Source organism: Orycteropus afer, unplaced genomic scaffold, assembly GCF_000298275.1.
Source record: "Orycteropus afer afer isolate SDZICR_OR568_19922 unplaced genomic scaffold, OryAfe1.0 scaffold00071, whole genome shotgun sequence".
Classification (NCBI taxonomy): Eukaryota; Metazoa; Chordata; class Mammalia; order Tubulidentata; family Orycteropodidae; genus Orycteropus; species Orycteropus afer.
Genome location: NW_006921658.1, coordinates 7,035,682 through 7,047,866, shown reverse-complemented (window position 1 = coordinate 7,047,866; position 12,185 = coordinate 7,035,682). Strand labels below are relative to the sequence as shown.

General features: G+C 38.7%; 1 pseudogene; it reads right to left on the bottom strand.

Moving 5' to 3' along the window:
• Positions 1-893: 893 nt before the first annotated feature.
• Positions 894-12,185, bottom strand: part of LOC103196940 — a 52,885-nt pseudogene continuing 41,593 nt past the window's right edge.

The window sequence follows — 12,185 nt, the reverse complement described above, 5'->3', positions numbered from 1 at the left end:
AGGTCTTTGCACATTTCATCCTGATAATTGACTTTGTCTTCTTAAGATGCTCTTTGAAATCTTCTGTTAGGCTCTTTATCTTGTCATTTCTTCCATTTACTTTAGCTCTCCATTCAAAAGCAAGTTTCAGAGTCTCTTTTGACTTCCATTTTGGTCTTTCCTTCCTTTCCTGTTTTAAATGACCCTTTGCTTTCTTCATGTATAGTGTGCTTGATGTCATCTCACAATTCATCTAGTTTTGGGTCATTGGTGTTCAATACACCAAATCTATTCTTTGAATGGTCTCTAAATTTAGGTGGAATATAATCAAGGTCCTAATTTGGCTCCTGTGGACCTGTTTTCATTTTCTTCAGCTTCAATTTGAACTTGTGTATGAACAAGTCAGCTCCTGGCCTTGGTTATTTTTTTCAAATCCCCAGGGCTGGGGTGGGGAGGGGCAATGTGGCTAATGGCATTAACATCCAGGAGGTCACACATTGGTTCTGGTTGACAACTTCTTGCAGGGGTAAGGAATGGCTGGGCTGGGCATATCAAGTCTTCCCCAAGGTCTCTGAGAACTCCCTCCTCCTCCTCTACCACCCCTGAAAAAAGACACTACATTTCACTGATTGACACAGAGTCCAGCCTGGCTACCCCAGCAGACCGTGGGTTCTGGTTGAAGAGGTGGATTACAGAATTTGGCATCTGTTTGGTAGTGGTCCAAGGTTTGTCTGGAATGTGTTTATCAAATATTATAAAGATTCTTTCACAGATTGGGGTCTGGAAAATTTATTTCTGTGGTTCTAAGAGACTCTCACCTTCAATGGCTTCTCTTGCAATTACCAGAAATTGGGCCGGGATAACACTGTGTTGGTTGATTTCTTTGTAAAGAATGTGTAAGGCATTTTCATAAGTTAAACAGTAACTTCTTTCTCCACAAAGGTGACTCCAACAGAAGTGCCCTCCTTTGAGCTGCTGCTGTCCCCTGCTTTGACCAGCAGCTTCTTCACCATTTCTTTCTCCTTGGCCAGCTACATCTGGGTCTTCTTTAAAAGCTCCTGAAGTTCAGTGGCTGCATGCCCCAGGTTGCCTGTGAGCTTCTTCTCTTTCTCTAGTGGTACCTTCAGTTGCACATCCTCTTGCCCATCTGATGACTCCAGGGGACTGGCAGTGTGAAGTTTCTCCAAGTCTTCCTGTAATCCGCACACAGTGTTCTGAGCCTTCTCAAACTCAGCCATAAGCTTCTGCCGCTGTGTCTGCTTGCCCTCCAGGATGGCTTCTGCTGCTCTAGCTGTATTTTCAGCTTGATGGGGTCCTGCTTAGCTTGGGGGACTCCTGTAGGAAAAGCCAGGGACCTTGCTGCGACATCATCCTCTACATGGCTCTTCATCTCATGCAACTGCTGCCTGACCAGAACAAACTTGTCATTGCTTCTGGGCTTCACTCTTGGCTGCATCCAGCTGAGATTGTCATTCTAATAAAGTTGCCTGAACCCTGCCACCTCCTTAGTGTAGCTCAGACACTCAACGCTGGCCACCCCCTGTGCTTCTCCAGTTACATATCCAAATGCGAGGGGTGCTCCTGCACCTACTGGCTGGAAGCCTCCAGCTCTCCTCTCAGCCGCACTATGCTCTCTTCAATATCCTTCGCTGTGACATGGGACTTTGGCACATGTGGTGTCTGTGGTGCCGACTTTGTCTTTATACACTTGCTCCTCCTCTTCGATGCTCTTCTGTCGATCCTTGAGCATGCCCTTGGTCTCTGCCAGGATGGTGTGGTACTTGTCACACTCCGCCTGCAAGGTGCCCTGAGTGTCCTCCACCTCCTGCAGCCTGGAGGCCAGGCCTGGGGAAGGTTCCGTGGAAGGCAGCTGCTGTTTCTTCAGTGTGAAGCCTTTCTCGCGGAGCTCCTGCAGCCACTTGGTGTAATTCTGGTGCAAGATGGCTGCGAGCTCTGGCAGGAGGGACTGCACGGTCTCCTTGGTTTGTATCTCAGTCAAGCGGAGCTTCTGTTCCAACTCCTCCTTGGCCTTAGTTAGGGAGCACAGCTTCTCACAGGCACTCTCAGATACAGTCAATGCCTTTAGTTCTTCTGGAGGTTGTTGTTCGTCATCTTCTGCTGTTCAACAGTTTCTCTTAGATCGGTAGCTTCCTTCTGCAGAAACGAAATTTGGGATTCCAACGGCTGGAGGTGGGCCTGCTGCTGGTCTGCCTCCGTTTGGCTTGCCTGGGCATCACGAGCCTGGCCAGCCTCCAGTAGGGCCTCAATGGATTTGATCCTCTCAGTGAGCTGTACATTCTCAGCCCTGGCCTCCATAAACTGCCCCTGGAGGCCACTCAGCTCCTCACACTTGCTTTTCACTTCTGCAGCTTGCTATGCAACTCCGTTATCTGCTGCTGTTGCTTCTGGGGCTTCTCCGCATCTACCTGAAGGCTGGTGTGACTGGTTTGGGAGCAGCAGAGCTCCCGGCTGATCTCATCCAGGTGCTTCTGCCTGGCCTCCTCAGTGTCCTTGTACGATGGCTTCAGCTGCAGAACCTGCTTCTCAAAGGCAATTGCCTTGGCTTCCAGAGCCTTCCACGGTTGCTCTTCCTGCCACGCAGCTTCTTGCTGATCTTGCTGAGCTCCTGCTGGAGCTTGGCAAGTTCTGCGTTCTGCTTGCTCTCCACCTGGCTTGTGGCATGGTCCACAGGTATTCCTCAGGATGGAGTTTTCTGGCTGCAGACAATCTGATTATATGGAGCTTCTCCATCACCTCTTTCAACAGATATAGTATAATACATCTGGTGAGGTCCGCTTGTAATAGCTGCCATTTATATTGTTGAAAAAGGTATTTGCAATGAATAAGTCATTGGTCTTGCAAAATTCTATCATGCAGTCTGTGGAGTCATTTCCATTACCAAGGCCATCTTTTCCAACTATCAGTGATTCTTCTTTGTTTCCAACTTTTCCACTTCAATCACCAGTAATAATCAGTACATCTTGATTGCAGGTTTAATTAATTTCATATTGCAGAAGTTGGTGAAAGTCTTCAATTTCTTTTTCTTTGGCTTTAGTGGTTGGTGCAAAATTTGAATAATAGTAGTATTAACTTGTCTTCCTTGTAGATGTATGGGTATTATCCTATCCCTGAGAGCATTGTACTTCAAGTTAGATCTTGAAAAAGTCTTTTTGAAGAGGAATGCAATGCCATTCACCTTTAATTTGTCATTCCCAGTATAGTAAACCATATGACTGTCAGGTTCAAAATAGCCAATACAAATCCAATCCATTTCACCAATCCTAGGATATAGATTTTTATGTGTTCCATTTCATTCTTGACAGCTTCCAATTTTCCTAGATTCATACTTCATATTTTCCATGTTCCAATGATTAATGGATGTTTGTAGCTGTTTCTTCCCATTTTCAGTCATGCACCAGCAAATAGAGTTCTTGGAAGCTTTACTCCATCCATGTCATTTAAGTTGACTGTACTTTGAGGAGGCAGCTCTTCCGTAGTCATATTTTGAGTGCATTCCAACCTGAGAGACTTATCTTCCCACATTATATCAGACAATGTTTTAGGGCAATTCATAAAGGTTTCTAGATCTGTATCAGACAATGTCTCACTGCTATTCATAAGGTTTTCATTGGGTAAGTTTTTCTGAAGTGGATGGCCCCATCTCAAACCTGTCCACCATGGGTGACCCTGCAGGTATTTGAAATATCAGTGGCATGGCCTCCATCCTCATAGCAATGTGCAAGCCAGCACAGTATGACATACTGACAGATAATTCATCCTAGATGCATAGATTTATTTCTGGACTCTCAATTTCACTTCATTGATCTGCAGTTATCTGTCACTTAATGTCCGTGGTATGTTCTGTGAAATAGGACATTACATAATTTGGACGTGTGCAAACACTGTATTGTATAAAGACAATCCCAGGATTATGAATGAGTTCTGTTCTTAAGTCTGTTTAAATCAAATCTGCACATAAGTCTCAATAGTTAGGTGTGATTCATATCTAATGTCAGTTAGTCAAATGTTTGTCTTAGTATATAGTTTATAGTGTACATTTCTATGCATAAAAAATTAAACAAGCATTTCTAGATATACTAACACATCTTTAACCTAATAACACAGTAATAATAATGTTTTGATGTGCAAAGCAAAGTAACATCTGCTTGTTATTTGAACTATTGTACGCATCTCAAATTTTTAATGTAATAGGCTTTACAGGGGTTGGGACCATGACATAAAATAAAGGTGGTCAGATGTAGCCCAAATGGATGTTATGTGGGGCATGATTGTATACGTCTAGGGGCTCTGGTGGCACAGTGCCTAAGACATTTGACTGATAACCAGAAGGCTGATATGGTTCAAACCCATCAAGCACTTCTCAGAAGGAAGATGAGGGCAATCTACTTCTGTAAAGATTTACTGCCTTGGAAACCCAATGGGGGTCACTACAAGTTGCTATCAACTTGATGGTAGTGAGTTTGGCTTTTTTTTTTTTTTTTTTGGTTTGTCTTTTTGCTAGTGCCACACTGCCTTGCTTATTGTTGCTTTATAGTAAGTTTTGAAATTGGAAAGTGTGAGTCCTTCTACTTTGTTCTTCTTCCTTAAGATCATTTTGGCTATTCTGGGTAAATTACACTGATGGATTTTTCAATGTTGAACCATCATCGCATTTCAGGAATAATCCCCACAGTCATAATGTATAAATCTTTTAATATGCTATTAGATTTGGTTTGGTAATATTTTGTTTAGGATTTTTACATCTCTGTTCCTAAAAGATATTGGCCTGCCGTTTCTTTTCCTGTAGTGTCTTTGTCTGGTTCTGGTATCAAGGTTATGTTTGCTTCATAGAATGAATTAGGGAGTATTCCTTCTCTATCTTTTGGAAGAGTTTAAACAGTACTGGTGTCAATTCTTCTCTAAATATTTGGTAGACTTCCCCATCTGGTCCAGCATATATATATATATATATATATATATATGTGTGTGTGTGTGTGTGTGTGTATATATATATATATATATATATATATATATAGGAGCTCTGATAGCATAGTGGCTAAGGCACTTGACTGCTAACCAGAAGGCTGGCGATTCAAACCCACCAGCCAATCCTTGGAAGGAAGATGGGGCAATCTACTTCCATAGTGATACTGCCTCGGAAACCCAAGGAGGGGTCGCTATGAGTTGGGGCAACTTGACGGCACATAACAACAACAACACACACACACACACACACACACATATATATGGGGGGCAATTTTTGTTCATGATTCAATCTCTTCACTCGGTATGGATCTGATGAAACTTTTTATTTCCTCTTGAGTCAGTTAGGATAGGTTGTATACTTCTAATAAATTTTCCATTTCACCTAGGTTATCCAGTTTGTTGTTCATAATATTACATCATAATTCTCTTTATTTCTATAATGTCAGTTGTAATGTCTCCGTTTTACATGTCTTATTTTGGTTATTTGTATCTTTTCTCTTTTTCTCTCTGTCAATCTAAATAAAAGTTTGTCAATTTTATTAATCTTTTCAAATAACTGACTTCTGGTTTTATTGATTCTCTAAATTTTTTATTTTATTTATTTATGCTCATATCTTTGTTATTTCCTTTCTTCTGGTGGGTTTAGATTTAGTTTGGTCTTCTCTGTCTAGTTCCTAGAGTTGTTGCGTTTACCTGCTAATTTGAGATCTCTCTCTTGAATTTTTTTTTCTGTAGGCATTTATTGATATAAGTTTTCCTCTAAGTACTGCCTTCTCTGTATCCCATAGGTTTTAGTATGTTGTGCTTTCATTTTCATTTGTCTCTAATAAGTTTGTGATTTTTCTTTTCATTTCTTCCTTGACACATTGGTAGTTTAATACGGTGTTGCTTAATTTCCATATATTTGTGTACTTACCAGTATTTTTCCTCTTGTTGATTCTGAGGTTTACTTGTGATCAGAGAAAATACTTTGTATAATTTCACTCTTTTAAAATCAATCAAGACTTGCTTTGTGACCTAACATGTGATCTATCCTAGAGAATGATCCAGATGGACTAGAGTAGAATGTATATTGTGTTGTTTTGGGGTGGAGTGTTCTATGTATGTCTGTTAAGTCTGGTTAATTTACAGTCATTCAGGTCCTCTGTTTCCTTGATGATCTTCTTTCTAGATATTCTGTCCAATATTGAAAGTTATGTATTACGGTCTCCAACTATTATTGTAGCATTATCTATTTGTCTCTTCAATTCTATCAGTGTTTGCTTTATACATTAAGGTGCCCCAATGTTGGGTGCATATATATTTAATATTGTAAAGTGTTCTTGATTAATCGACCATTTTGACACTATATAATCTCCCTTTTTATCTCTTCTAGCAGATTTTGTCTTCAAGTCTACTTTTTCTGATATTAAGATTGCCATTCCAGCTTTCTTTGGGTTCTTATATACATGGAATATTTTTTCCACCATTTCACTTCAAACCTTTTTGTGTCCATGGATTTAAGATGTATCTTGTAAAAAGCATGCAGTTGGATCATGTTTTTTTTTTTTTTTAAATCCATTCTGCCACTCTTTGCTTTTTGATTGGAACATTTAGTCCATTTACATTCATTGTAATTACTGATAAGAAGTGACTTACTTCTGTTATGTAGTTATTTGCTTTGTGTGTGTGTCTTAAGTCTTCTTTGTCTCTTTCCTTTCTAATGTTTGCTCCTCGGAAGGAAGATGGGGCAATCTACTTCCCGTAGTGATACTGCCTTGGAAACCCATGGAAGGAATGCTATGAGTCAGGTCCGACTTGACGGCACATAACAATAATGTTTGCTTTTGTGTTTTGTTGTTTTATTTTAGTGAATCTTTTTGGTTACCTTCTCATTTCCTTGTGTGTATGGTTTTTTAATATATTTTCTTAGTGGTTACCCCATGAATATTACATTTAACACTGGTATTTATAAAATCCTAGGGTGAGTTAGTACCCAGTTAACTTCTGTAATATACAAGAAATTCTATATCTATACCATCCCCCACCCCCTTTTGTTGTTTTTCAGGATTCTCTCTTAATCTTTAGTTTTTGAGAGATTGATTATAATGTGTCTGGATATGGATTACTTTGGGTTTGGAGTTTGTGGAGCTTATTGGATTTATACATTCATGTCCTTTGTCTGACTTGGAAAGTTTTCTGCCATTATTTCTTCAAATATTCTTTCTTTCCCTCTCTGCCTGTTGTTTCCTTCTGGAATTCCCATAATGCATAGATGCTAGTTGTCTTGATGTTTCCTACATTTCCATTAAACTCTGCTCAGTAGTCTTTAATCTTCTCTCTTGTTGTTCCTCATCTTCCATAATTTCAATTGCTTTATCCTCTATATCACTAATTATTTCTTTGGCCACCTCAAATCTGTTGATAAATCCTCTCAATGAATGTTTCATTACAGTTATTGTGTCTTTCAGTTTCAGTATTTCTTTTTGGCTTCTTTTAAATAGTGTCTATCTATTTATATTCTTGTTTTGTTCTTGCATAATTTTCCTGAATTCTTTTCATTCTTTGCCTGTATTTTCCTTTAGTTCTTGGAACTTGTTTAATATTATTGTAACATAGTTTTTCAATCTGTTCATTATCCAGGCCTCCATACAGATGATTTCTCTCTTTGTTTTATTCAATGAATGGGCTATCATTTCCAGGTGTTTTGTGTGTGTGTGTGTGTGTGTGTGCACGTGCTTTGTGATGTTTAGTTGAATTCTGGACATTAGAAAAACCAAACTCACTGTAATCAAGTGACTCATAGTGACCCCTCCTTGGTTTTCTAAGGTGGTATCACTACAAAAGTAGATTGTTCAACCTTCCTTCCAAGGAGTGGTTGGTAGGTTTGAACTGCCAGCCTTCTGGTTAGCAGTCAGATGCCTTAGACACTACGCCACCAGAGCTCCCTATAAGCTATTGTTGTTGTTGTTGTTATGTGCCGTCGAGTTGAGCTTCCTCAATTACCTTGAATTAATAGGCTTACAAAAGAGCTGATTTCTGCAAGTAACTCTTAGGTGGGTACAGCCTTCAGATTTTGCTTAACACTCATTCTCTCTTCCTGGGAAGTCTCTCATTCAGGCCAGTTTGGGGTTTCAATCCTTCAGTGTCTTCCAGACAGATCAGAAAACACACGCTAGCCTCTGCTGTGGTCATCCATCTGCTATGCTAGGATTAGAAGGGGTGGGAAGAGTGGAAAAAGAGATTTCCTTACCAATTGAGATTTATTTTATCTTAATTAAGTTTGCAGTTCCTTGCTGTGATCCTTTGCCCATTTGTACAGAGTTGTCATAGAGGTAAGTGCAGACTTCTAGCTACTTTTTAAAGCATTTGTATGAAGAAGACTGGGATAGTAGACTTGCTCATACCATCATCTTCCCAGAATTCCCCACAGTGGTATATTTTGAATTTAGTGACTCAATACCTTTATCTGAAATAGTATCTTCCCTTGTGGGTTTGTTGTCTAGCATTCCAGGAGTCATTTTTGGAGGGCCAGTTTAAACCTATTTCTCAATATTTTCAATTATTTTTAATTAGCTAAGTCATTGTACCAAATTCTTTTTTGTTTTTGCTTAATGCACATACAATGGATATTTCCAACAGTGAACACCAATACAAATAATAAAAAAGGAGGCATTTAAAATATTAAAATTAGTTATGAACTATTATTCTGTGTTTTTATTATTTGCGAATAGAAAGAGCCTTACACTTCTTCCAATTATCTAACTAAATACCTTATGAAATGATGTTTGCTACTCAGCAAAGTTGTTTCCTCATTAGCATATACAGTTTCTAAACAAAAACCTAGTTAAAGCTTGAAATGGTAGCAGAGTAAGTGTTTATTTGGGTTTTCATAGAAATAGTTAACATACAAAATTGTAATTCCTTAAGAAGTCTCTGGTATTTTATTTTCCCTTAAAAGATCCTTATTTTTCTTTCTTTTGTCTTTTTCAGAGACTTTTACCTTTGGCATAGATTGCAAGAAACACCTATCTCCAATTTCTTAACTTATATTTTTTCATTAAAGAAAGTGAACATTATTTGGAATTCTGAAATTAATTTCTGTCTCTTTAGTTCTGCTCCTCTTAGAGATAATGGTCTGAATGATTCATATAAGAATTTGTTGTTATGTGCCGTCAAGTCGGCCCCGACTCATAGCGACCCCTCCTTGGATTTCCGAGGCAGTATCACTATGGAAGTAGGATTGCCCAACCTTCCTTCTGAGGAGTGGCTGGTGGGTTTGAACCGCCAGCCTTCTGGTTAGCAGTCAAGTGCTTTAGCCACTATGCTACCAGAGCTCCTAAAATATAAGAATATAAGAATTTATGAGGATTTAAATCAACCAGCCTGCAATTCTTTAACTGTAGTTCAGCAGTTCTATCTCATTGTAGTACTGTTTACTAGTCCATAAGAACAACTCCATCATGGCTATAAGTTAACTATAATTATGCCTTCAATAAATAAAGTGATGCTCTAAATAAATCTCTCTTCATTGTATTGTATTTTTGAAGCATTATTTTTTTCCCCCCAGGGGAAAATTATTTTCCAGGAAGAAAAAACATGTGGCAGTCTTCTTGATCTCCAATTTCTATAATTCCACTGATTCTATATATGTTACAGTATTTTGATTATGATTTTTACTGTAGATTTCAGGTCAAAGTCTTGAGAAATTGCCTTTTTTAGAAGTCAGGGTATGATGCTACTAGATGACAATAGATGCCTTAATATATGTATTTGAATAAATATTTAATATATTTTTTATTGTATGCCTGCGTAGTTTAAAATCTGGAAAGGTGTGTGTCAGGGTTGTATCTTTTCACCATACATATTAAATCTGTATGCTGAACAGATAATCCAAGAAGCAGGACTAAATGAAGAAGAATGAATCAAAGGGAGTGGAAGAAGACTCATCTACAACCTGTGATATGTACATGGTATAACCTTCTTTGCTGAGAGTGAAAATGACTTGAAGCACCGACTTATGAAGATCTAATATTACAGTTTTCTATATGGATCACATCTCAACATAAAGAAAACAGAAATCCCCACAAATGGACCTATAAGCAACATCACTATAACTGGAGAAAGATTGAGGTTATCAGGGATTTCATTTTACTTGGATCCACAATCAACACCCATGGAAGCAGTAGTCAAGAAATCAGACATCATATTGCACTGGGCAAGTCTGCTGGACCTCTTTAAAGTGTTAAAAGCAAAGATGTTACTTTGAAGACTGAGGTGTCCCCAAGCCAGGCCACAATATTTTCAATTGCCTCATGTGCATTTGCAGGCTACACAATGAATAAGGAAGACAGCAGAAAAATTGATGTCTTTGAATTGTGGTGTTGGTGCACAATACTGAAAATACCACGTACTACCAGAAGAATGAACAATCTGTCATAGAAGTGTTCAGAATGCTCCTTAGAAGTGAGTTGGTAAGATTTCAACTGACCTACACTGGTCATGTTGTCAGAAGAGACCAGTCCCTGGAGGAAGATATCATGCTTGGTAAAGTAGAGGGTCAGCAAAAAAATGGAAGACCCTTAATAAGATGGATTGACACAATGGACACAATGACGGACTCACGCATAGCAAGGATTGTTAATATGACACAATATCGGGCAGTGTTTCTTTCTATTGGGCATAGGGTCACTATGAGTTGTAGCCATTTGGTTTCTTGACTATTGCTTCCATGAGTGTTGTTTATGAGTCCAAGTAAAACAAAATCTTTGACAACTTCAATCTTTTCTCCACTTATAGTCATGCTACTTATCTGTCCAGGTGTGAGGGTTTTTATTATTATTATTATTATTATTGTTGTTGTTTTTTTGGTTATGTTGAAGTGTAATCCATACTGAAGATGGTAGTCTGATCGTCACCTGTAAGTGCTTCAAGTCATCTTATCTTTCAGCAAACAAGTCTGTGTCATCTGCATATCACAGATTGTTAATGAGTCTTCCTTCAATGCTGATACCATGTTCTTCTTAATATAGTCCAGTTCTCACATTATTTGCTCAGCACACAGATTGAACATGTATGATGAAATGATACAACTCTGACACACAAATTTACTTTTTTTAAACCCTGCAATATCCCCTTGCTCTGTTTGGATGACAACCTCTTGGTTTATGTACTGGTTCCTCATGAGCACAATTAAATGTTCTGGAATTCCCATTCTTCACAATGTTATCAATAATTTATAATCCACACAGTTAAATGCCTTTGCATAGTCAATAAAACACAGGTAAACATCTTTCTGGTATTCTTTGCTTTCAGCCAAGATCCATCTGACATTAACAATGATATCCTTCATTCCAAGTCCTCTTCTGAATCCATTAAGGATTTCTGGAAATTCCCTGACACTATACTTCCTCAACCATTTTTTAATTATCTTCAGCAAAATTTTGCTTGCATGTGATGTGAATGATACTTGTGTGATAATATTCACAGTCTGTTCAATCACCTTTCTTTGTAATGGACACAGATATGGATCTCTCCCAGTCAGTTGTCCAGATAACTGTCTTCCAAATTTCCTGGTATAAACCTCTAAGCATCTTCGGAGCTGCACCCATTTGTTAAAATAATGGGTATTCTGTCAATTCCTGGAACCTTGTTTTTCACCAATTCCTTCAGTGTAGCTTGAACTTGGTTCTTGATTATATACTAGCTCCTGAAATAGATGAACACTGACCAATTCTTTTTGATACAGTGACTCTGTGTATTTCTTCCATCTTTTTATTTATAATTTTTTTTCAGAACAATCCATACCTGTTTACCTATGTATCCACCTGTAGATTAGTGTTTGCTATTAATGATAGTCCAAACCTACTGTTGTTGGGTCAATTCTGACTCATAGTGATCCCCATAAGGTTTGCAAGGCTGTAAATCTTAATGGAAGGAGATTGTCTCATCTTCCTCCCTCAGAGCAGGTGGTGGATTTGAACCACCAACCTTCTGGTTAGCAGCCAAATGCTTTACCAACTATACCACTAAAGCTCCTCATAATAATACAGCAGTAATATAACTGAAGGAGGAAATCAAAGCTGCAATGAAGGAATTGGTGAAGAACAAGGCTCCAGGAATTGACGGAATACCAATTGAGATACTTCAACAAACGGATGTCCCATTGGAGGCACTCACTCGGTTATGCCAAGAGATTTGGAAGACAGCTACCTGGCCAACTGACTGGAAGAGATCCATAT